Source organism: Macaca nemestrina, chromosome X (assembly GCF_043159975.1).
Source record: "Macaca nemestrina isolate mMacNem1 chromosome X, mMacNem.hap1, whole genome shotgun sequence".
NCBI classification, from domain to species: Eukaryota; Metazoa; Chordata; class Mammalia; order Primates; family Cercopithecidae; genus Macaca; species Macaca nemestrina.
Genome location: NC_092145.1, coordinates 126,329,230 through 126,357,037, shown reverse-complemented (window position 1 = coordinate 126,357,037; position 27,808 = coordinate 126,329,230). Strand labels below are relative to the sequence as shown.

The 27,808-nt window shown below is 35.1% G+C and overlaps 1 long non-coding RNA gene across 1 annotated transcript in view; it reads left to right on the top strand.

Moving 5' to 3' along the window:
* Positions 1 to 27,808, top strand: part of LOC105490345 (uncharacterized) — an 848,896-nt gene that overhangs the window by 376,530 nt on the left and 444,558 nt on the right. Inside the window, exon 3 of the long non-coding RNA XR_011618168.1 lies at positions 97 to 200. This is a non-coding gene — a long non-coding RNA (uncharacterized lncRNA). The remainder of the gene's footprint in view (positions 1 to 96; positions 201 to 27,808) is intronic.

The window sequence follows — 27,808 nt, the reverse complement described above, 5'->3', positions numbered from 1 at the left end:
CCTTTTAGGGGTTGATTAGGTCATGAGAGAAGAGCCTTCATAAATGGATTAGTGCCCTTATAAAAGAGGATTAAGGTATCTTGTTCATCCTTTCAGTCATGTGAGGACATAACCAGAAGGCATCACCAATGAAGAATGGGCCTTCATCAGACATCCAATCTGCAGGCCTCTTGATCTTGGACTTCCTAACCTACAGAATTGTGAGTGTTAAGATTCTGTTTTTAATAAATTACCCATCCTAAAGTATTTTTCTTATAGCAGGCCAAACTGAGACGGATACTTACACTTGATATAGATTTGCTTTCTTTCTACACAATGCTTATACCCAAACTGCTATCTGAGGAATACAGATAATACCTTATCCATCATTATGGTGTTCCTCAAAGCATTGCTTTTGATGAAAATCTCCCTTTAGAGCAAATGAAGTGCAGCAATGGGGAACATATTCACAGAATTCACTAGTATTAATGTGTTTTCCATAATCTTAAAACAAGCAGCTTGATAGAATGGTGGAATGGCCTTTTGAAAACTCAGCTACAGGATCAGGTAGACAGAATTCCTTGCAGCACTGGGGCAACATTCACCAGGAGTCTGTATATGCCCTGAATCAATGTTAAATATATGTTGGTGTTTCACTCATGGCCAGATTTCACAGGCCCCAAAATCAAGGGGGGGGAAATGGGAGTGGCATCACTCATTATTAGTATCCCTAGTGATGCACTAGCAACAAATGTTACTTCCTGTCCCTGAAACCTTAAGTTCCCCTGGTCTATAGGTCTTAATTTCAAAGGGAGAAATGTTTCCACTAAGAGACATAAGAATGATTCTGCTGAACTGGAAGCTAAGACTGTCACCCTACTACATTACACTTCTCATGCCTCTGAGTCAACAGGCAATGAAGTTACATTGCTGGCTGGGTTGATTTGTGCTGATTAGTGAGAGGATATTGGACTGCTATTACACAACTGAGGTAAAGAAATGTAAGTCTGGAAGACAGGACATACAGAATCTCTTAGGGTATCTCCTAGTACTAACCATACCATCTGATTATACTCAATGGAAAGCAATAACAACCCAAATCAGGAAGGAATACTAATGACCCAGACCCTTCATGAATAAAGATTTAGGGAATCCCAGTAGGCAAAGAGCCATTACCAGTTTAGGGGCTTGCTGAGCACAATGCAAATATGGAATGGACAGTAGAAGAAAGTAGTTATAACTATTAGCTATGATCATGGGATCAGTTGCAGAAATGAAGATTGTAATTATTATGAATTTTTATGTCTTATTATATGTTTGTGTGTATATATAACATATACCAATTATTTTATTGTCTTCTTTTACCCACTTATCATCTAACATAAGATATTTTAATAATAGTTATTGCCATCATATTTTTTCTTACCTATTTTAAACAGCTTTAATTTAGGTATCATAAAATTAATGCATGTCAATGATTTTACCTATATTCACAGAATTGTACTGCCATTATAACAGTCTAATATTAGATTTGCCCAACAATTGTCAATCCTTATTCTTCCCTTGCTCCCCTAATCTACTTCCTATCTCTACAGTTTTAACTATTCAAGATATTTCATATAAACAGATTTATACAGTATGTGTTCTTTTGAATCTACATTATTTCACAAAGCATAATGTTTTGAGGTTCACTTATGTACTATACATCAATATTTAACTTTACTGTCAAACAGTATTTTGTTATATAGATGTACTACATTTTGTGTAACCATCATTCACCAACTCATGGACATTTGAGTTACTTCCACTTCTTGGCTACAGTGAATATTGCTGTGCTAAACACTGACATAAAAATCTTTGTGTGAACATATGTTTTAATTTCTGTGGTGAATATCTAGGAGTGAAATTACTGGGTCACATGGTAACTCTATGTTTACATTTTTGAGGAACTGTCAAACTATTTTCCAATGTCATTGCACCATTTTGCACCATCCTCAGCAACATATGAAGGTTACATTTTCATGACACTCCTGCCAACACTTGTTATAATGTCTTTTTTATTATAGCCATTACAGTGGGTGGTAATTGGTATTTCATGTGGTCTTGATTTGCTTTTCCTTAGTTACTAATAGTATCAAGCATCTTTTCATGTGCTTAATGGGCATTTGGATATACTCTTTTTTGAAATACTTATTCAAGTTCTTCACCCATTAAAAAATATGAATCTTTTTATTATTCATTTTTTTTATTGTTAGAGTTCTTTGTATATTCAGTGTATGTCCCTATTGAATATGTAATTTACAAATATTTCTCCCTTTCTGTGAGATGTCTTTTCGCTTCCTTTCTTTTGTTTTGGTGATTGTGTAGAACAACGGAAATTTTTTTCATTTATTTTTTCAGAGAGAAGGATTTTGTTTCATTTATTTACTTACTTTTCTTTCCAACATTTATTTTATGTTCAGTGGGTACATGTGCAGGTCTGTTACATGGGAAAATTGCATCTTGTTATTTTCTCAATTGTACTCTTTTGAAATGTAAACATTTAATTTTGAGTAAGTCCTTTTCTTCCCCCCCCCACTCTGCTTTTGGTGTCATTTCTAAGAAATAATTGCCTAGCTCAAGACCAGAAAGAATGTATACCATGTTTTATCCTAAAGTTTACAGTTTTAGCTCTTATATGTAGGTCTGCAGTTTACTTTGTATTGATTTTTGCATAGGTTGTGAGGTTCACGTTCAAATTAACTTTTTTTTTCATTTACACGTCCAACTGTCCTGACATCATTTTTTTCCTGTTCACATTTATTTCATTCCTTATGAGGATATATAACTTATGAGGTTATATAAATATACATGTATTTTATGCATATATACAATATGTTATAATAAAACCAGGTTAATTAGCATACTCATCACCCCAAACATTTATAATTTCTTTTTGTTGAGAACATCCAAATTCCACTCTTCTAGCTATTTGAAAATATACAGTAAGTGGCCGAGCATGGTGGCTCATGCCTGTAATCCCAGAACTTTGGGAGGCTAAGGCAGGAGGATCATTTGAGTTCAGGAGTTCAAGACCAGCCTGGCCAACATGGTAAAACCCCGTCTCTACTAAAAATATAAACATTAGCCATGCATGGTGGCAGGTGCCTGTGATCCCAGCTACTCAGGAGGCTGAGGCAGGAGAATCATTTGAACCCGGGAAGTGGAGGTTGCAGTGAGCTGATATTGCATCACTGCACTCCAGACTGGGCCATAGAGTGAGACTCTCAAAGAAAAAAAAAAAAAAAAGACAGAGAGAGAGAAAAAAAAATATACAGTAAGTTGTTGTTAATTATAGTCACCCTATTGTATTATATTGGTTATAGGGTATCAAGTAGAAAAATGAACATTGCCCAAGGACTTTGTGTTCACTTACAGGGAAAGGATTAGCATGATTTTGTTTGTACACATGATAGTTGTATCATGTTAGGTGCAAATATGGCATTGTTATTGTCCTTATGTGGAGAATAAGTATGGATTATGAAGATGTGTATGGTTGCCAAGTTGACGAGAAATAGACTAATGTTAGTTCTATGTGTCACCTTGGTTAGGCTGTAGTACCCAGTTATTCAAACATGCATGTAGGTATTGATGTAAAGATATTTTGCAGTTGTAGTCAAAATCTTTGGTCAATTCATTTTAATAAAAATAAATTATTCTGGATAATTTGGATGGACCTCATTCAATTAGTTGCAAATCTTTAAAAGCAAAACTGGTTTTCTGAAGGAAGATGAAATTCTGCCTGAAAAATTCAACAACTCCTGCCTGAGTTTCAAGCCTGTCAGTCCGCTCAATAGATTTGAAACCTGCCAGACTCCACAATCATTTGCTTAAATTCCTTGAAACAAATCCAGCTAGCTAGCCCCACAGTCCCCCAAAGTCTTAACTCATTGCAGCATTAACCGAAAACTCCACAATCCAAAAATCTCATTTGAGACAAGGCAAGTCCCTTCCACCTATGAACCTGTAAAATCAAAAGCAAGCTAGTTATCTCCTAGATACAATGGGGGTACAGGTATTTGGTACATACAGCTGTTCCAAATGGGAGAAATTGGCCAAAACAAAGGGGTTACAGGGCCCATGCAAGTCCGAAATTCAGCAGGGCAATCAAATTTTAAAGCTCCAAAATGATCTCCTTTGACTCCAGGTCTCACATCCAGGTCATTCTGATGCAAGAGGTGGGTTCCCATGGGCTTGGCAGTTCCACCCCTGTGGCTTTGCAGGCTACAGCCTTCCTCCCAACTTCTTTCACTGGCTGGTGCTGAGTGTCTGCGGCTTTTCCAGGCACATATGCAAGCTGTTGGTGGATCTACCATTCTGGTGTCTGGAGGATGGTGGCCCTCTTCTCACAGCTTTACTAGGCAATGCCCCAGTAGGAATTCTTGGTCGGGGCTCTGACCCCACATTTCTCTTCTGTACTGCCCTAGCAGAGGTTCTCCATGAGGGCCCTGCCCCTGCAGCAAACTTTGGCCTGGGCATCCAGGCATTTCCATACATCTTCTGAAATCTAGGTGGAGGTTCCCAAACCTCAATTATTGGCTTCTGTGCACCTGCAGCCTCAACACCACATGGAAGCTGCCAAGGCTTGGGGCTTTCACTCTCTAAAGCTCTATGTTGGCTCTGTGTTGGCCCCTTTCAGCCATGGCTGGAGCAGCTGGGACACAGGGCACCAAGTCCCTAGGTTGCACACAGCGTGGGGACCCTGGGTCCGGCCCATGAAACTACTTTTTCCTCCTGGGCCTCTGGGCCTGTGATGGGAGGGGCTGCTGTGAAGGTCTCTGATATGACCTGGAGAAATTTTCCCCATGGTCTTGAGGATTAACATTAGGCCCCTTGCTACTTATGCAAATTTCTGCAGCTGGCTTGAATTTCTCCTCAAAAAATGGGTTTTTCTTTTCTACTGCATCGTCAGGCTGCAAATTTTCTGAACTTTTATGCTCTCTTTCCCTTTTAAAACAGAATACTTTTAATAGCACCCAAGTCACCTCTTGAATGCTTTTCTGCTTAGAAATTTCTTTCACCAGATACCCTAAGTCATCTCTCTCAAGTTTGAACTTCCACAAATCTCTAGAGCAGGGACAAAATGTGGCCAATCTCTTTGCTAAAACATAGTAAGAGTCACTTTTGCTCCAGTTCCAAACAAGTTCCTCATCTCCATCTGAGACCACCTCAGCCTGGACCTTTAGGTTCATATCACTAGCAGCATTTTTGTCAAAGCCATTCAACAAATCTTTAGGAGGGTTTAAACTTTCCCATATTTTCATGTCTTCTTCTGAGCCTTCCAAACTGTTCCAGCCTCTGCCTGTTACCCAGTTCCAAAGTCACTTCCACATTTTTGGGTATCTTTTCAGCAATGACCCACTCTAGTGATACCGATTTACTGTATTAGTCCATTTTCATGCTGCTAATAAAGACATACCTGAGACTGGGATGAAAAAGACGTTTAATTGGACTTACAGTTCCACATGGCTGGGGAGATCTCAGAATCATGGCAGGAGGCGAAAGGCACTTCTTACATGGCAGTGGCTAGAGAAAATGAGAAAGAATCAAAATTGGAACCCCCTGATAATCCCATCAGTTCTCATGAGACTTATTCACTACCATGAGAATAGCACAGGAAAGACCTCCCCCCATGATTTAATTACCACCCCCTGGGTCCCTCCTACAACACATGGGAATTCTGGGAGATACAATTCAAGTTGAGATTTGGGTGGGGACACAGCCAAACCACATCACTTAATTAAAATTTAAGTATTAAATAGTATAAAATAGCCTGGGTACAGTGGCTCACATCTGTAATCTCAGCACTTTGAGAGGCCAAGAAGGGCAGATTGCTTGCAGCCAGGAGTTAAAGCTCAGCCTGGACAACATGGTGAAACCCTGTCTCTACAAAAAATACAAAAAAAAAAAAAAAAAAAAATTAGCCACATATGGTGATGCAAGCCTGTAGTCTCAGCTACTCTGAGAGGCTAAGGTGAGAATAACACCTAGGCCTGGTAGGTCAAGACTACAGTGAGCCAAGATCATGCCACTGCAGTCCAGCCTGGGTGACAGAATAAGGCCCTGTCTTAAAACAAAAAAAAATGTAGTTTAAAATAGTTATACAGATAGAAAAAATATTCCTGATTCCCACTATATCTTCCCAAACAATCCAAGAGTCGAAACCATCAATTGCTTCTTTATAAAAATCTTTCAATGCTTAATTTGAAGGCAACAATAGTAAAGACAATTTTGGAAAATTTAAAAAAAGTAAAAAAAGAAAATCAATCATGTTCCCACTATCTAAACACAACCATTTTCATTTTTGCACATATGTGCTCAGTCTTTTTCTATGTACATAGATATTTGATATAATTTTAATAATAGTATATATACCATATGTATAATATATTTGTATGTATCTATATACACCACAATTCTTATTTTAAAGGATGCATAGAAACAGTGGATTAGGTGGGAGATCAGAGTGTAGGTCACACTCAGGAATGGGGAAGCAGTTACTCCGTGCAAAATAATTTTTCTAGAACTTTTAACCAAAATATATTATGCAGATGTGACAATGGTAAATCACATGCCTGCTAATGACTATTTCTAATTTTACACAATGTAGATTGTACTGTTTGAGAAGTAGGACTTCTAACAGAAATCCAAATGTAATGTCTTAAACATGGAAAAGAAGCCTAGTGTGGTCAGTCCAGGGTTACCCATATTTTCCAAAATGACATCAGGGACTTAGGCTTTTTCTATCTTTCTCCCTTTGTCCTTTTTTACATAGAAGTGAAACTCATGATCACAAGATGGCTGCAGGAACCCCAGTCACCATGCTTAATACCAAACAGCCATAAACTGTTTCTTGAACAATTTCCAAATTTCCATGTTTGTAACTGGTGAGTGTGTTTATGTATTTTGTATCCAAGTGTAATTAAGTAATTACAGCTCTAGCAGCACATATATGTGAAAAGTTTAAATATATATATCTATATACATACACATGTAAACACACACACATACATAATTTAACTAAAAATCAAGCAATTATAACTGTAGCAGCACATATATATGAAAATATGCAATTGAAAAAAAGATCTCTAGGAACTTGACCAGAAAGTGTGAAAGGTCACATTAGCCTAGGAATTCAAATGCACCATTCTGTATAAGCCTTTGATGATACAGTCCTTTATATTCCAGTGTAATGGAAATAATGTCTGCCCCTGATGCCCCAGAAAAGGTACTAAGCCCCTTAAGACTTGGAAGTAAAATGAAGATACCCAATAATTTATATTTTTGAATGTTACTGGAATTATCTTCCATGAGAAGCATTTGTATTGAAGTTATTTTTATGTTGTAAAGACAATTAATCAGGGGCTATGTGGGATGACCTTAAGGTAATGAAGACCAATATGAAATGCTCAGCTAATAATCTGATGCAGTAATCCAGACGTGGGCAAATACAGGTCAGAAAGACAACAATGACAAAGGAAAAAGAAAGGAGGAGACATAATTAAGAGGAACTTCAAGAACAGATTCTTTCAATATTTAGCAATGTCTATATATGGAACAAATTAAATAAATCAACAATGACTCCAAGATTTCCAACTTGTATTGCCTGGGCAAAATGACATATAGCTGAGCAAGAATGTGCCAGTATTTATATTTTCAGTTTTCTTTAAAATAAATCGTTAAATGTAAAGAATTAAGTCAATAATTTGATATACTATTTATAGGCTATATATGTGATACACTTTGTATTAAAATGATGTTTAAATCTTGAAAGGTAATGAGTTCCTACTGGTATATACCTTAAAACACTACTTTCAGTTTTCTAGAGATGGTAAGATATAGCTCATCAATTATTTTATTCTTTCTTATAAGAATAAGAAAACCAAGTTTGGAAGTCTATCTAAAAAGGCCAAGCATGTAGATTTTAAGATATTCAGATTTCTAAGAAGTGTTAAGGCTACTGTTCTTAGTTTCTTTACTGAAAATAATATAATGGTCAATGATTTCAAACCTCTAATTGATTATTTTTTTTCTGTTTAGACAGTAATTTTTTTATGCAGTGTGTAAATCTCTTTAAAGCCCATAGGGGAAATGAGGCTGTTTTGACACTTGCATTATATTCCATACAATCAGTGATTTGTGAGGGAATTAAGGATATTCTACAAAATAACTACTAACCTATTGTGTAGATTATTACATACCTTCCAACAGACACTGGATATTTGGGAAATGGGAGAAGGGGCTGTTTTATTACAATTTCAGTCTCTATGAAGTATAAGGTTAAAAATATTAGAGTCCTTTTGGCAATTAATAATTAACCAGCTTTTGGTAAAAAATAATTTCTAAATCATAAGAAATTTACTAAAATATATCTCCTTTTTATCTGAACATTTGTTATAGATTTGGATTTTGCAAAATGTGTAATTATCTTTCTTCAGCTAGTAACTTTTAAACTGTAACTTCTAAAGAGTGTTTTATGTAATTAGAAACATTTACGAATAAGTTATTAGAAATAAAAAAATATTAATACTCATTCAAAAGAAGCAAAGACTATTCAATAAAATGAGAATAGCAATCACCCTGAAAGGACAAAATCAATCACACACAAACTAGTAATGTTACATAGTTAAAATACGCACTTCTAGAAAACTCAGATGGAATTCCATTTTAACACAGTAGATTTTTATATTACATAATTTTGTTTCAAAGTTTATGTATTTGCTCTTTGATCTGTATGCTATTTAGATGAATGGATAATTATTTTCAGGGGATCATGACATTTTTTGATGCTTTGCTTTTGTTTTGACATTTGATATTTTGTGGTCTGAAAATATGGCTTATAAAAATGTCTCTTTAGGTAGAATGCGTTAATGTTTTGTTGAGAGTTCTGTACAAATGGATACTCCATTAGAGGTTAAAAACTTTCATTCTTACAAAGAATCGCTCTTCTCTCTCTTCTTCTTCTTCCTTTTTCTCTTTCTCTCTCAGAAAAAAAAATTATATAATATTATTTAAATCTCAAGGAATCATATTAGTCTTTTGATTTAAAATACTAAAATATTTTGCTATGATGATTCTAGTATTTTGGTATTGTCTAGGAGTTTTGCTATATGTATTTTCTTGCTTTCTTTGGTGCATAAAAATATGAGTTTTTAAATTATCCATTGGCTATTAATTTTATTATTATAGAAATGTCCATTAGTGTTCTATCAATGCTTTCACAAATTGCCAAAAACTCAGGGGCTAAAAATGATGCACATTTATTATACTATAGTTCTATAGATTAAAAATCTTACACAAGTGTCACTGGACTTCAATCAAATGTTTTCCTTCCCAGATACCCTAAGGGAAAATAAGTTTCTCTGACTTTTGCAACTTCCAGAAGCCACTCACAAATTCCTTTACTCATGGCCCTTGCCTCCATCTTCAAAATGAGTATCATTGCGTGTCTCTTATCCTTTTGCCATCATATCTTTTGACTACAGCCAGGAGGGGTTCTCTGCTTTTAAAGGTTCATAATTAGGTTGAAACTTATTGGATAATCCAAGATAATCTCTCCTTCTCCAGTCCTTAACTTCAGTCCTATTTGCAAAGTCTCCTTTACAGTGTGATATGACATATTCACAGATTACAGGGATTAGAGAATGCACATCCTAGGGTTCTAGTCAATGATTTTGGTTCTCACCTTGAATGTTGCCTTTTGTGAAATGAACACTGTCTTATATGACATGAATATTGCCTCTTGTGATTGACATTTGATTGACATTTGTTCTTATACGTAAAGTAAATCATATTTCACCCTTTCATTTTTCAACATCTGTGTTATGTTTCTAAAGTGATTTTTTTTTGGACTAGATATTTGCCAGAGGCTTTTTTCATCTCAAACTCTATATTTGATAGGAGGAATTAGTCTATTCTACTTTATTGTGATAACTGATATAGTTAATTTTATTTTCTTCATTTTACTTTAGGTATTCCATCTATTTTTTTTTTGTTTGGTAATACAAGAGAAAGACAGTCACCTTCTAACTGTTCGGACTAGGGTCCTTTAATTCATTAGGATTAACATTTTGTGGGGCTACCTATATTTTTATGATAAAATGATATATTCAAGGATTGCATATAGCAAGTATCACTGCCTGTGGGTCCTTGAAACTCTGAGCCTCTGGAATAGCTGTGAATCTGTACTCCTGACCCCAGTTGCATCAACAATTTCCTATAAACATTAACAATAAGCAAATTTTGGTTGTTGAGACTCTTGAGCCAAGGAGTTGAGAACAGAAACAGATTAAGTAGTACATGTATTTATGCCACCATATCCCAAAATCTCATTTCTACATTTACTCTTTATCCAAGTAAATTCAGGCTCTGTCTCAACTTCCTGTGCTAAATTCAATGGATATTTTTCTGTGATTATGTTAATGAACGTTTTTGGCCTCATTTGGAATTGTTAACTATTTTCACCTTCTTGAAAATCCTTCTTCACTTGCTTTTCACAAGGTTATATTTCCTCTTTGTAACTTTTTCTGTCACTTCTGTATTCTGTTATAGTTCCTTTCCATGGCTATTATTTACATATAAATATTTGTTAGACTTATCACTAGATCTATTTCTTACTCCACATATATTATTTGATTAACTTTATCTTCTCCCATGTTTTCAAAACCAGAATTATCTGGACTTGGTGATTGTGTAGATACAAAGGTTAAGGAAGGATAGAAAGTTAAGATGACACCTGAGATTCTTGATTGGGCATTTTAGTTAATTCCTATTAGAATGACAGCATACAAAACAGATTTGTAAGAAAATAATTATTCAGCTTTGATCATAATGAGTTTGAGGTGCCTGTTATTCAAATTTAGAAATAGTAATCAATTGAGTATGCAGTCCTAATTAGCAGGAGATATTCTATAGATGTATGTCTTTGGCATTCATCTCACTTGTGAAGTAATTGAAGTCATGAGACTAGGTTAGAATGTTATAAAGGAGTCTGTGGAGTAGGAGCATGAAAAGAGAACAAAAGCCAGAGTTCTAAAAACCATCAATGTTTAAGAGTTAGATAGAAGAGAGTATCACAAAATGACTGGCTATCAGCAATTAGATAAATGTGAGAAAGTTCAGGAGGAGAATGTGATATAAAAAAACAAAGGAAATATATGATTGATGGACAGAGTTGATTGCTCAACTAAGTCATTCCCTCCTTCTACATAATTTATAGAATCTAAAGCATATTCCATCAGCATTATGCCCAGGGAGGGGAGAAAATACCTTTAGCCCACAGAGTATGAATAATGATTGGCCTAAATAAAATATGCTAATCTCAGCTTCTTTGCTGGTGACTATTTTATATATTGGCTTATGACAAAGTGCTGGCCAATGAGAAGTCAGGGAAAATCTTGGATATTCTGAGAAAAGACCAATTTTCTATGACAACTATTAGTGGCACTTCTCTTTTTTAACCAAACATTTTATACTTACTAAACACTTTGATTATAGAAAATTAGGTGGTACAAGCTATAGTTCTTAAAATGTAGATTATTGATAAGTAAGAGAGGAAAACTGGGGGGAAGCACTGACTCAATTATCTCAGGCTCAGGAATTTGTTACCCTTTTTATATAAAGCATAACACATGGTCAATTTTTATTTTGTTATATTCTGTGATGTAGACTACATTTCAAATGATGAAATAAAACTAGAAGTGGGAGGGAAATTCCAGGGTATTGTCGTGAGTTGTCCCTTTCTTAGAGCTCACAGAAAAAAGAATAGCACTTGGGTAAAATATGAATAGTCTAAAACAGGAGTGTAAAATGAGTAAGAGAGATGCTGTCTGTCTCTACGTAGTACTAAATTAAATAAGCAGGAGGCCATTAACTTGAGCTGTCTCCATAATTTGAGTTTCTACATAACAAACTAAAACCTAACTTAAAAGTGTATTATTTTTGTGTACCAAATAGCCAAGTTTTAGCCAATAATAAACAGGAAAGCTTCAGCCAATCACAGGCAGCCATTGCCATCCAGGAGCATGGGAAATTCTGGAAATCAAAGGAAGAAAAGTGGACCTCCTTCTGGACACTGGGGCTGGTCTCTCAGTTCTCCTCTCCAATCCAGCCTCCCTCTCCTTTCTTAGTATGACCATGAGGGGCATCTCAGGAAGGCCTTTAACCTGATATTTTTCCCAACCCTTTAGTTGTAGTTGGGGAGACCTCTTGTTCACCCATGCCTTTCTAATTATGCCTGAAAGCCCAGCTCCTCTGTTGGGCAGGGACATTCTGGCCCATATAAGGACCACCACCCTAATGACTCCAGGACAAACTCTTTGTCTCCCCTTAGTGGAGACTGTATTAACAGAAGTTTGTTCAATTCAAGGAAAAATTGACTGAGCAACAACTGCTATACCAGTTCAGATCCACTTTAAGGATCCCAACTCCTTTCCTAACCAGAAACTATATCCCCTGAAACCAGAAGTTAGGAAAGGACTAGAAGCTATCATTGATAAATTAAGCTTGCAGGGCCTCCTCAAACCGTGCCACAGCCCTTGTAATACCCCAATACTGGGAGTACGAAAACCCAACTGTGAGTGGAGACCAGTTCAGGACCTCTGCCTCATTAATGAGGCTGTGGTTCCAATTCACCCGGTGGTTCCCAATCCATATACCCTACTAACTCAGATACCTGAGGGAACTAAATGGTTCACAGTCCTGGACCTAAAGGATGCCTTCTTCTGCATACCACTATACCCCTACTCCCAGTATTTGTTTGCATTTGAGGTTCCCTCTAACCAAATCACCCAATTAACCGGGATGTTGTTACCTCAGGGATTCCAAGACAGCCCCCACTTGTTTGGGCAGGAATTTTCAAGAGACTTCTTCAAGTTTCTTTATTCTCAGGTTAAAGTTTTACAAATGTAGATGACATTCTCCTCTGTGCTCCAACTGAAGAAATCTCTCAGGAGGTCAGTAAGACTCTTCTTAGTTTTCTGGCTAACAGAGGATGTAAGGTTTCAAAATCTAAAGCTCAGCTCTGTAAGACTTCAGTGAAGTACCTCGGCCTGGTATTGTCAGAGGGGACCAGGGCACTGGGCAAAGAAAGGATTAAGCCCATCTCCTCCTTCCCCTTCCCCCAAACTCTGAAGCAACTGAGGGGATTCTTAGGCATTACAGGATTCTGCAGACTATGCATAGCTGGATACAGTGAAATAGCTCATCTCTCATATCACCTAATAAAGGAGACTCAGACAGCTAAAACTCACTGGCCTGGGAACTGGAGGCTAGAAGGCCTTGGACCAACTAAAACAAGGGTTGCTTAAGGCACCAGCCCTTAGTCTCCCCATAGGGAAGGGATTTAATCTTTATGTATCAGAAAGGAAGGAAATGGCCGTGGGAGTTCGAACCCAGGCTCTTCATACCTGAGGAGGCAGTTGTCTGTTAGCCACAGACTCCCCTTAGAAAATAGCAGTCCTGCCACATTATGTAGAGTATAAAAGGTAGCCTGTAGGCTACCTAAGTAAGGAGCTTGATTTGGTAGCCAAAGGATGGCCAGCATGCCTCCAGGCAGTTGCAGTGGTAGCCTTGCTGGTACCAGAGGCTACTAAGTTAACCATGGGGACTAACTTAACTGTTTACACTCTGCAGAATGTGGCAGAACTGCTGTCTTCTAAAGGGAGTCTCTAGCTAACAGACAATGGCCTCCTCAGGTATCAAGCTCTGCTATTAGAGGGATCTGCAGTCCCATCCAGAACCTGCCCCTCCCTAAATCCAGCCACCTTCCTCCCAGAGGAAGCTGGGGAGCTTGAACATGACTACAAGCAGACAATAGTACAAACCTATGTGGCCAGAGAGGACCTCAAGGAAACCCCTTTAGAGAACCCAGACTGGATTCTTTTTATCAACAGAAGTTCTTTTGTAAAACAAGGGATCCATAAAGCAGGGCATGTGCAATAGTTACTCTGAATGATATTGTTGACAGTGCATCTCTCTCCTCAGGCACAAGTGCTCAACTAGCCAAACTAATTGCCCTCACAAGGGCACTTGAATTAAGCAAAGGAAAAGCAGTTAACATTCATACTAATTCTAAGTATGCTTTCCTAGTCCTCCATGCCCATGCCACTTCTGGAAAACAGTCAAAAGTTTAAAGCCACCAAGTTAACATAATATCAATAAGTAGACAACTCAAAAATGGTAGAAAACTTTGTGGCATTTTACTTGCCCTATGTCCAACTCTGTCCATGGCTCAGCAGTGATATAGAAGACAACAGTCCATAATCCCAGTGTGAGATTATGGTTCCCGGTTCTAGAAAGAACAGAATAGAACTTATTTACAAATTTTTTTAATTTTTAATTTTTGTGGGTACATAGTAGGCATATATATTTATAGGGTACAATGAGATATTAGGTATGCAATGCATAATAATTACATGACAAATGGGGTATTAATCCTCTCAAGCCTTTGTCCTTTATGTTACATACAATCCAATTATTCTGTTTTAGTTATTTTAATATGTACAATTAAATTATTACATAATATAGTTACCCTGTTGTGCTATCAATTATTAGATCTTATTCATTCTTTCTGTTTTTTTCACAAATAATTTTGTGTGCTGTAACCTCTCTGGAATCTACCTTCAGGATTGACACAAGGTGTTTGCCTTTTTTTTTTTTTTGCCTAACTCAGAACTCACACAACAGTAGAAAATGGTGGACATTCCTCAAAAATATTGTAAAGCAAATGAACAATCCTGGGGCAAAATATTATAGTTGAAGCATACAACAGAGCAACTAAAGTCTGAGAGGAAAAGACAGGATGTTTATTTGGGAAATTAGGCATTCAAAAGTGCTCATGTATAGGAGATAATTGGCCCAAGGCAGGGTACATACTCAGAAAAGACCTGAGAATGCCCTATACTTTCACCTCTCATTAATCTATAGGTTCAGTGTAAGTAGGAAGTGAAGGGAAAAGCCACGTTGTAAATGTCCTGGCTAAGCACTGAAGGAGTATCTCAGCACAAATTCAATCTGAAATATTGAGAGAGGGCATTAATGAAAAAATATAGCATACCTCATAGTCAATGGTGAAAAATATAAAGCTTTTCTTCTTAGATAAGAACAAAAAAAAGTCTGCTTTCATAACATACATTGTATGGGAGATAATTGCCAAAGCAAATAGAAAAAAAATCAAAAGAAACAAAAGACATCTAATTTGTAAAGGTTTAAGTAATATTATATTAATAGAAGATATAATCCTATCTGTGGAATATTACAGAGTCCACCAAAAAAGAGAGAAAATGCCTTGAGTTAATTACACAACTTTGGCAAAGTTGTAGCTTACAACAACAACCCAGAAAAATCAATTGTGTTTCTATACACTAGCAATGAATAATGCAAAAAGTAAGTTAAGAAATCAAATCATTTGCAATATCATCTAAACCAGTAAAGAACCTAGAGAAAAGGTTAGCCAAACAGATGATGGATTTGTACATTGAAAACTACAAAACATTGATTAAAAAATTAAAGAAGACTTAAGTAATTGAAAAAATATTCTATGTTCACAGAGTAGAACACTACCCAAAATGATCAATACATTCAAGATCATCCCTATTCAAATTACAATGACTTTTGGGAGAAACAAGAAAGCCAGTTCTCAAATTCATATAAAATTACACGGGTTCCCAAATATCAAAACAGTCTTTAAAAAAGAAAGACAAATTTGGAGGACTCAAACTCCCCAATTTCAAAACTAATTTCAAAGCTAGTAATCAAAGTAGTGTGACAGTAGCATAAGGATAGACATATAGAACAATGGAAAATAACTGGGGATGTAGAACAAATGCTTACATCTAGAGTCAATAAATTTTAACAAGGATGCCAAGATGATTCAATAGGGAAAAATAATTTTTAAAATAATACTGAGACTAATGCATATCTACATTCAAAGGAATAGATTTTTACACCTATGTTACACAATATACAAAACTTAATTCAAAATGGATAAATGACTTTAATATAGGTTTTCAGATCTATTGGCATGTAGTTTCTTATAATATTCTTTTTTTTTTTTTTTTTTGAGACAGAGCCTTGCGCTGTCACCCAGGCTGGAGTGCAGTGGCCGGATCTCAGCTCACTGCAAGCTCCGCCTCCCGGGTTCACACCATTCTCCTGCCTCAGCCTCCCGAGTAGCTGGGACTACAGGCGCCCGCCACCTCACCCGGCTAATTTTTTGTATTTTTTAGTAGAGACGGGGTTTCACCGTGTTAACCAGCATGGTCTCGATCTCCTGACCTCGTGATCCGCCCGTCTCGGCCTCCCAAAGTGCTGGGATTACAGGCTTGAGCCACCGCGCCCAGCCTCTCATAATATTCTTTAATAATATTTTAAATTTCTGTGCTATCAGTTGTAATGTCTACTTTTTCATCTCTGTTTTTATTTATTTAACTATTCTCTCTTTTTTCTTATTAGTTATCAGATGTTATTTGCAATCCTCACATAACCAAAAACTAAAAATCTATAACAGATACACAAAACATAAAGAGTAAGAAATTATATCGTATCACCAGAGGCAATCACTATTATACAAAGGAAGACAGGAAAGAAGTAAAGAGAGGACCAACAAAATAACCAGAAATCAAATAACAAGATGGCAGGAGTAAGTCCTTACTTACCAATAATAACATTGCATGTAAATGTACTAAATTTCCAATGAAAAGACATAGAGTGGGTGCATGGATTGAAAAAGAAGACCTAATTCTGTGCTTCCTACAAGAGACTAATGTCACCTATAAAGACGCATAAAGAATGAAAATGAAATGATGAAAAAAGATATTCTATGAAAATGGAAACCAGAATAGGAATAGCTATATCAGTCAAAATGGAGTCCAAGACAAAAATTATATAAACAGACAAAAAGGTCATTATGTAAAGATAAAGTGGTCAAGTCAGCAAGAAGATATAACAATTGTAAATATATGTGTACCCAACCCTGGGGGACTGAGATATATAAAGCAAATATTATCAGAGCAAAGGAGAGAAATAGACACCAATACAGTAATAGCTGGGGACTTCAACACCCCACTTTCAGCCCTGGACCCATAATATAGACAAAACAATTAACAAAGAAACACTTAACTTAACCTGTGCTATAGACTAAATAGACCTAACAGACATTTACAGAACATGCATCCAAAAACTGCAGAACACACATTCTTCTCCTCAGCAGCACATAGAACATTCTCAAGGATAGACCATATTTTAGGCCATAAACAAGGCTTAAAGTTTCAAAAAATTTTAATTATGTCTAGTGTTTTTTACTAACTAAAACAGAATAAAACTGGAAATTAACAACAGGAAGAATTTTGGAAACTATAAAAACACACAGAAATTAAACAATGTACTCCTGAACAATGACTGGGTAAAAGATGATATTAAGAAGAAAATTTTAAAAGTTCTTGCAAAAAATGAAAATGGAAACATCACATAAAAAACTTATGCAAAAGTAGTACCAAAAGGGAAATATACAGCAATGCCTACATAAAGAAAATAGAAAAATTTTAAATAAACAAACTAGTGATGCATCTTAAAGACATATACCAGAAAGAGCAAAAGAAGCTCAAAATTAGTAGAGGAAAAGTAAAGGACAGAGCAGAAATAAATATGATTGAAAATTTTAAAAAATGAAAGATTAATGAAACAAAGAGTTTTTAAAGATAAAATCAACACACCATTAACCAGACTAAGAAAAAAGAGAGAAGATCCAAACAAAATCAGAGATTAAAAAAAAAGACATTACAACTGACAGCACAGAAATTTAAAGGATTATTAAAGAATATTATGAGAAACTACATGCCAATAGATCAGAAACCCTAGAAGAAATAATGAATTACTGGACACATAAAACCTACTAAAATTGAACCATGACGAAATCCAAAACCTCAATACAAAAATATCAAGTGATGAGATAAAACAGTAATAAAAAGTCTCCCAGTACAGATAAGCCCAGGACCTGATGGCTTCATACTAAATTCAACCAAACATTAAAAGAATGAATACGAACCCCTACACAAACTATTTCAAAACTGAGAGGAGAAGGAAATATTTCTAAACTCATTCCACGAGGCCAGTATTTTGCTGATACCAAAACCAGACAAAGGAAAATGAAAGGCCAATATATCTAATGAACTGAGATGCGAAAATCCTCAACAAAATACTAGCAAACCGAATTCAGTAACACATATAAAAGATCAACATAATCAAATGGGATTCATCCCAGGGATGCAAGTGTGGCTCAACATGAACAAATCAATAAAGGTAATACAACATATTAACAAACTGAAGGAAAAACATCATATGATCATTTAAATAGATCCTGAAAAACAATTTGAGCAAATTCAATATACTTTTGTAATAAAAACTCTCAACAAACTAAGTATAGAAGGAACATACCTCAACATATGAGAAAAGCCGTATATGACAAACCCAAAGTTAGTTTCATAATGAAAAAGGAAAACGTGAAAGCGATTCTCTAAGTTCTGGAATGCAGTAAGGGTGACCATTTTTACCACTTTTATTCAACATACTACTAGAGGTCCTAGCCAGAGAAATTAAACAAGAGAAAGAAATAAAAGAGATTCATATTGGAAATGAAAAAGCTAAAATATCTTTGTTTGCATAGGCTATAATCTTATATTTAGAAAAAAACTAAAAATTCCACCAAAAAACTATTAGAACTGGTAAATTTAGGAAAGTTGCAGAATACAAAATCAATATACAGAAATCAGTAGTATTGTGATATGCCAAAAGTGAATAATCTGAAAAAGAAACCAGGATAGTAATCCTATTTACAGTAGCTACAAATAAAATAAAATATCTAGGAATAAACTTAGTCAAAGAAGTGAAAGATCTCTACAGTGAAAACCATCAAACATTAATGAAAGAAATTGAAGAGGACACAAGCAAATGAAAAGATAGTCAATTTCCATACATTAGAAGAATCAACACTGTTAAAATGTACATACTACCCAAAGGAATCTTCAGATTCAATGAAACACTTATGAAAATATCTATGGCATTTTCCACACAAACAGGAAAAAGAAAACAGTGCCAAAATTTATATGGAACTCTGAAAGATTCAGAATAGCCCAAGCCTTCCTGATCAAAAAGAATAAAACTGGAGGAATAATATTACCTGACTTCAAGTTATGCTACAAAGCTGTAGTAACCCAAATAGCATGGTACTGGTATCAAAAGAGACATATAGATCAATGGAACATAATAGAGAACCCAGAAATAAAGCTACACATTGACAGTGAACTCATTTTCGACAAAGGTGCCAAGAACCTAGACTCAGAGCAATTAGACAAGCGAAAGAAATAAAAGGTATCCAAATTGGAAAAGAGAAAATCAATCTCTGTTTGCAGATGATATGATTATTTACCTAGAAAATCCTAAAAACTCCTCCAAAAGACTCTTAGATTTGATAAATGAATTCAGCAAAGTCTCTGATTACAAAAAGAATGTACACAAATCAGTAGCACTGCTATACACCAGCAATGACCAACCTGAGAGTCAAAGCAAGAACACAATCCCTTTTACAACAGCTGCAAAATAATAAAATAAAATAAAATAAATACCTAGTAATACACTTAATGAAGGATGTGAAACAGCTCTACAAAGAGAACTACAAAACACTGCTGAAATAAATCATAGATAACACAAACATGGAAACGCATCCCATGCTCATGGATTGGAAGAATTGTGTCCGGAATTGTTTCCTTCCGGTGGGTTCTTGGTCTCACTGACTTCAGGAATGAAGCTGCAGACCCTCGTGGTGAGTGTTATAGTTCTTAAAGATGGTATGTCTGGAATTTTGTTCCTTCAGATGTTCAGATGTGTCTGAAGTTTCTTCCTACTGGTGGGTTTGTGGTCTCACTGACTTCAGGAGTGAAGCTGCAGACCTTCACAGTGAGTGTTACAGCTCTTAAAGGTGGCATGTCCAGAGTTGTGTGTTCCTCCTGGTGGGTTCATGGTCTCGCTGACTTCAGGAGTGAAGCTGCAGACCTTCGGAGTGAGTGTTACAGCTCATAAAGGTAGTGTGGACCCAAAGAGTGAGCAGTAGCAAGTTTTACTGCAAAGAGCCAAAGAACAAAGCTTCCACACTGTGTAAAGAGACCCCAGCGGTTGCCACTGCTGGCTACGGTGGCCAGCTTTTATTCCCTTATTTGGCCCTGCCCACGTCCTTGTGATTGGTCCATTTTACAGAGTGCCGATTGGTCTGTTTTACAGAATACTGATTGGTCCGTTTTTACAGAGTGCTGATTGGTGCTTTTACAAACCTTTAGCTAGATCGAAAAGTTCTCCAAGTCCCCACCCAACCCAGAAGCCCCGCTGGCTTCACATCTCAGAATCAATATTGTGAAAACAACCATAACTGTCCAAAGCAATCTACAGATTTGATACAATTCCCATCAACATACCAGCATCATTTTTCACAAATTATAAAGAACAATCCTGAAATTCACATGGAACCAAAACAGAGGCCAAATAGCCAAAGCACTCCTGAGCAAAAATAACAAATCTGGAGGCATCACATTACTGGACTTCAAATTATACTACAAGATTATATTTTCCAAAACAGCATGGTAATGATATAAAAGTAGGCATATAGAGCAATGGAACAGAATAGATTACCCATAAATAAATCCAGATATGTACAGCCAACTCTTTGACAAAGCATATAAAAATATTAATTGGGGGAATGGATACCTTATTAAATCAATGGTACTGGAAAAGCTGGCAAGCCACATGTAGAAGAATAAAACTGGATCACTATCTGTCACCTTATACAAAAATCAACTCAAGATGGATCAAAGACTTAAATATACACCTGAAACAATAAAAATTCTAGAAGAAAATATTGGAAAAGCTCTTCTAGACATCGGCCTAGGCAAACAATTCATGCCTAAGGCCCCAAAAGCAAATGCAACAAAAACGAAAATGAATAAATGAGACCCAATTAAACTAAAAAAGCCTCTGCATAGCAAAGGAAATAATAATCAAGTAAACACACAATTCACAGAGTGAGAGAAAATATTTGTAAATTACAGATCTGACAAAGAACTACTACCGAGAATTTACAAGGAGCTCAAATCAGCAAGAAAAAAATAATAATAATCCTATCAAAAAGTGGCCAAAGAACTTGAATGGACATTTCTCAAAAGAAGATACACAAATGTCCAACAAACACATGAAAAAATGCTCAACATCACTAATCATAAGGGAGATGAATATTAAAACCACAATAAGACATCACCTTACTCCTACAAGAATGGCCATTATTAAAAAGTCAAAATATAATAGATGTTGGCATGGATGTGGGGAAATGGGAATGCTTATATACACTGCTGGTGAGAATGTAAATTAGCACAACCTCTATGGAAAGTGGTATGGAGATTCCTTAAGGAGCTAAAAGTAGATTTACAATTTGATCCATCCATCTCACTACTGGGTATCTACACCAAGAAACAAAAAAAAAGGCACTATATGAAAAAGACACTTGAACATGTATGTTTATAGCAGCACAATTCACAATTGCAAAGATGTGGAACCAATCTAAGTACCCACTGACTCATGAGTTGATAAAGAAAATGTGGTATATATACACCATGGAATACTACTAAGCCATTTAAAAGGAATGAAATAATGTCTTTTGCAGCAACTCTAATGGAGCTGGGGGGCATTATTCTAAGTGAAATAACACAGGAGTGAAAAACCAAAAACTGTATGTTCTCGCTTATAAGAAAAGCTAAGGTATGAGTATGCAAAGGTATACAGAGTGATATAATGAACTTTAGAGACTAGAAGAAGGTGAGTGGGAGGAGGGTGTGGGTGAAAACACTACACATTAGGGGCAATGTACACTTCTCAGGTGACAGGTGTACGAAAATATCAGAATTTACCACTAGATAATTAATCCATGTCACTAGAAACTACTTGTACCCCCAAAGCTATTGAAATATAATTAATTTTAAAAACCTGCAAGTTAAAATTGATTAATTCACAATTAGAGACTTCAACACCACTCTATCAGTAATTGACAGATCTAGCAGGCAGAAAATCAGTACAAACATAGACAGCCCAAGCCATCAACTGGATCTAATTGAAATGGAACACTTTCATTCAAAAACAGCAGAAGACATAGTCTTCTCGAGCTCACATAGGACATTCAACAAAATAGATAATATTCTGTAATATAAAACACAGCATAAATAATTTTTAAAAATAGAAATGATAAAAGTATGTTCTCATAATATAATGGAATTGAGCTAAATAATAACGGAAAGATAGCTGTAAAATCCCAAAATCATTAGAGATTAAACAACATGCTTCTAAGTAGTATGTGTCTCAAAAAAGTCTCAAAGGAATTTAAAAATATTTGGTACTAAATGAAAATGAAAATACTACCTATCAAACTTTGTGTGATAGAGTGAATATAGAATAAAGTGAAATTTATAGCATTGAATGCATACTTTAGAAAACAGGAATATCTAAATTCAACATTCTAAACTCCTATTTTAGGAAACTAGATAAAGAAGAGCAATATAAACCTCAATCAAGCAGAAGAAAAGAAAATAACAACAGAAATTAGAGCAGAAATCAGTGAAATACTAAACAGGAAATCAATGGAGAAATTCAAATGAAAACAAAAGCTGGATCTTTGAAAAGATCAAGAAAATTTTAAAAACTGGAATCAAGCTAACCCTTAGAACAAAAGGCACGAATTGAAAATATCAGAAAGGAAAGAGAGAACATCACTGCTGATCCCACAGTCATTAAAAATATAACAAAATAATATTATGAAAAAGTTTATGCCCCCATATGTGAAAACTTAGATAAAATGGACCAATTTACTGAAAGACATGACCACAACTAATACCAGGAAAGTTGATAATCAGAATAAGTCTATGTTTATTAAATAAACTGAATTAATAATTAATACCTTTTCTAACTAGAAAGAATCAGGTGTAGATAGGTTAACTGGTGATTTCTACCAAATGTTTAAGGATGAAATTATACCAATTTTCTACAATCTGTGCCAGAAAATAGAATAAAAGGGAAGACTTTCTAACTCCTAACTCATTCTATGAGGCTAGCATCTCCCTAATACCGAAATTAGATAAAGACATTATGGGAAGGGAAAACTACAAACCAATATCCCTAATGAACATAGGTGCAAAGACTCACAATGTACTATTAGGAAATCAACACCAACAATGTATAAAATAATTATACATTAGGTGAAATTATTCCAGATATGCAAGGCTGGTTCAACATTTGAAAAATTAATATAAATAATGTATCCCACCAACAGCGTAAGAAGAAAAATCATATGATCATAACAATAGATAGAGAAACGGAATTTAACAATATCCAACACTGGTTTATTACAAAAACTCTCAGAAACCTGAATACAGGAGAAATTCCTCAACTTCATAAAGAAATCTGCAAAAAAAAATAATGTCGGGAATGTTAACATAGATATAAATTATATAATAATATAGGGAATGTTAATGGTGAGAAACTAGATTCTCATATTATTTCTTCATATTATTGGGAAAAAGGCAGTGATACCCTCTCTCACAATTAGTATTCAACATGATACTGGAAGTCCTAGCTAGTGCAATAAGACAAAAAAATGAAAATGAAAGATACATAGATTGGGAAGAAGAAATAAAACTGTTATTTACACAGCTGGCATGATTTTCTATTCAGAAAACCCCTAAGAATAGAACAAGAAAAGCCCTAAACTAATGAGAAATTTTAGCAAGTTTGCAGAATACAGGTTAATAAACTAAATAGTTAATAAACTACTTTCCTATATATTATCAAGGAAGATACATTAAACTAGATAAATTTGTATTAAGACTAGTGACTAATTTATAGCCATTTTAAGGCTTACAGGATATGTTCTAACGTAATTTTTAACTATGGTTACTAAAACAAAGAATAGACCAAAACAAAGAAACTGGAGCTCAAAAAGATTCAGAAAATTTGCTGCAATAGAGAATAGAAACATTGAAACCAATTGGCTGAGTCTTGTATTCTTGGGCCCAAACCCTGGGCACCAGGAATCTCATTATGGCAGATAGGCTGCAATATCCCAAAAAGGCATTCCCCCAATGACCATATTAATTATGGATATTCAAGACAATGAATGAGACAGTTCAGTCCATAAAACGGAACTACATTCTGATAGATTGGCTGTCCAGAGGGCTTCTCCACTGAAGGCAGAAAATCAATACTAATCCTTTCTAGTAGGCTATGCTATATATTATGGACCAAAAGCTACTGTGAATTCCTTCCTCTTCCCCTCACTCAAATAAAGTTGTTGCATTCCTTCTCCATCATTTTATAATGAATATATTGGGGGCAGGTAATTTATCTTTGTGATATAAAGGCACCACATTTGGACTTCATGAATAAGCATAGATCAAACATTTATTTCAAGCGGGATTTGGTAATTAGATGAGCTTATGAGAATGTCTCCCTTTGAAAGAATATAAATGCACTGAAAAAAAAGTAAATCAATTTAATATGTATATATTAGGGAAAGGACCAGTATGAATATTGAACTAGGAAATAAAAAGGCATGTCATGTTTGGTGACTTCCCAATAGTCCATCAGCCTTCCTTCTTCCTCAATTTATAGAAATCCAATTTGTTCAAGTAGCAATGTGTATCTGTCATTCTCCAAGCCTTAGGGAAACCATATTTGACATAAACCAAGCAAAATAATCCCAGTACTATTTTGTGAGTGCTTTGTTTTGTTTTTTGTTTGTTTTTGTTTTTGTTTGAGGTGGATAAGTAACTCACTTATATCTCGAGCCATAAGGTAAAGGATACTGTGGATTTAGAAGAAAATAACACATCTTTTTCCTCTAACCGAAATCTATTTTAGAGAAGATGGTACTTGGAGATGTTTCAGTCATGTTTAAATCATGAGCATATAAAACTAACAAAAAAACACCAAGTGTGGCACTGAAGATATGTAGGAAAAGCTTAGCTATTTATTATCATTGTTGAGGCATTTTACCAAATATGGAATCATTCAATTTTCTTATCATATTAATTAAATACCTTTATTATGGAGTTTAGTTTTCTCTTTATTTAAAAATTAGGATATAAATTACTCTGCTATAACAAAGAGAACTAAAAATATAGAAACTCATGCCAGATGAGGTTTTATTTCTCTGTATGTAATAGTTCAGCAATGCATGGGTCATTCAGGGTGAGCAGGCTGCTGGGTCTACAATGCCATGAAGGAAATGAGGTTTATTCTGTCTTATTTCTTTGCTACCTCTCCAACTCCACCCCCAATGGCATTGCCCTCATCAGCACGATCAGCATTAACGTTAAGACCACACTGATGTTCTAGCCTATTAAAAAGGGAAAATGGAGAGAAAACAACTTTATTTTTAAAATAACGTGAGCAGAATGTTGCACACATCCTTTCTACTCACCCTCCAGTAGCCAAAAGTCAAATGGCCACACCTAGCTTCACGGGATTCTAGGACATGAAACTTCTAGTTGGGAGTTCATGCCCTGCTAAAACCTTGGGTAAACAGTTGATTTTACATTGCTCAAAAGACAAACAAAAACAAAAACAAAACAAAACAAAGTTAGTTTTTTTTTCTACACTTGTAGCAATTGAAACACTTTAAGAAATAACTGATCTGAACAGTCAAATATTTCTGAGATTTTAACAAGATAAACAATGAGAATTATTTTTAATGTTTATCTTTAAGAAGTTCTGACTTGGCATGGTGGCTTACACCTGTAATTCCAGAACTTTGGGAGGCCAAAGCAGGCGGATCACTTGAGGTCAGCAGTTTGAGACCAGACTGGCCAACATGGTGAAACCCTGTCTCTACTAAAAATATTAGATTGGTGCCATTTGTCAAAAACCGCAATTACTGTTGCACCAACCAAATACAAAAATTAGCCTGGTGTGGTGGCATGTGCCTGTAGTCCCAGCTACTCGGCACGCTGAGGCAGGAGGATAGCTTGAACCTGGAAGGTAGAAATTTCAGTGAGCTGATATCGTGCCACTGCACTCCAGCCTAGGCAACAGAGCAAGACTGTCAAAAACAAACAAACAAACAAACAAAACCATAAAACAAAAAACAGATTAAAAAAAAAAAAACAGGATTTCTTTACTTTGAAAAACGTGGGTTCAAAAACATACCACAGAGGAAGCCAGACTGCAGGAATTGAACACAAACGATTATACAAATAATGTTGGTAAGGAAAGTGTGGAAAAATATATGGGCATGTAAATTTAAGACTACTATTTTAAAGCTGAATGAACGAGCATATCCCAACATTGGTAAGAAGAACCAAAAATTAATATAGTGAATTATATCATCAGATATTCAAATGTTAAACTAAACACATATTCTTTCACTAAACACTGACTAATAATGAGCTTTCTTTTTCCCTTTCATATATTGATTGATGGTGATAATATTTTACTGGATATTTTTCATTTATTACAATGAATTTGTCAGATTTGGGAATCATAGTTTTGCTAGCATCATAAAGTAAGTTGGCAAATATTCCTTCTTTCTCTATTTTAAAAATAATTCCTTTAAGATGCAAGTGTGTCTTAATTAAGTAATAGAATTATCAAAGCAAGTCATTTGAACTTGACCTAATGTAAATGATGAGTTAATGGGTGCAGCACACCAACATGGCACATGTATACATATGTAGCAAACCTTCACGTTGTGCACATGTACCCTACAACTTAAAGTATAATAAAAAAAGAAACTTCTATGTAAGAAGGTTAATTATAGATATTGCACAATTTATATCATATTTTGTTTCTTTACATCAAAATTTCAAAATAAATTCCATAAATTTAATTATATCCTTTAGTTTCATTAACATCTGTATGACATGTAATATTTCCCCCTTTTCACTCCTGATATTGGAAGTTTGTATGTTCCTTTTATTGTACCTTGATTAATTTCCCCAAGGAGTTATGAATTTTATTAAACACTTTTAACAATCAACTTTTACTTTTGTTGATTTTCTCTATTCTATATTGTTTTCTACTCTATTAATTTTTGCTGACGTCTAACTTATTTCTGTCCTACATTCACTGCTGTATGAATAATTTCTATACAGATATTTTTAAACTTTTTATTCTTTTCTAGTGTACGCATATTAAAGCTATTATTTTTCTTTTACTTTGAAATTGCTGTATTCTGTTTCATTAAGCCACATTTTTAGTATCATTTGGCTCATATTATGTTCTACTTTATATTTTGCCCTCTTCTTTGAGTCTTGGATTATATATAGTGGTGGTACTTAATTTTTAAACTGTTAAGAGTTTTCTTATTTTCATTTTTAAAATTTGTGTCTTAATCCCACAGATGATAGATAATACACTCAGTATGATTCCTGGCCTATGAAGTTTTTTGAAACTTGCTATATAGCCAAGCATATAAATGCTTCCATTTTAGAAAAGTGCACTTTATTAATGTTTACTTTCTACAAGTTCCCTGTACTGTGTTTTTTACATTTAAAGTTAAAGATTGATCGTTGTTATCATTTTGTATATTTTCACTGATTTTTTTCTGACGAGTACTAAGAGACATCTATCAGAATCCTCCAATTTGAATGTGAACTTCTCAATTTATCTTTATTTTTATGTCATTTTATTTCTTTATACATGCTTGAATATGTAATTCAGAGCATACAAGTTAAGGATAGTTACATGTTCCTAGTTGATTCTTTTATCA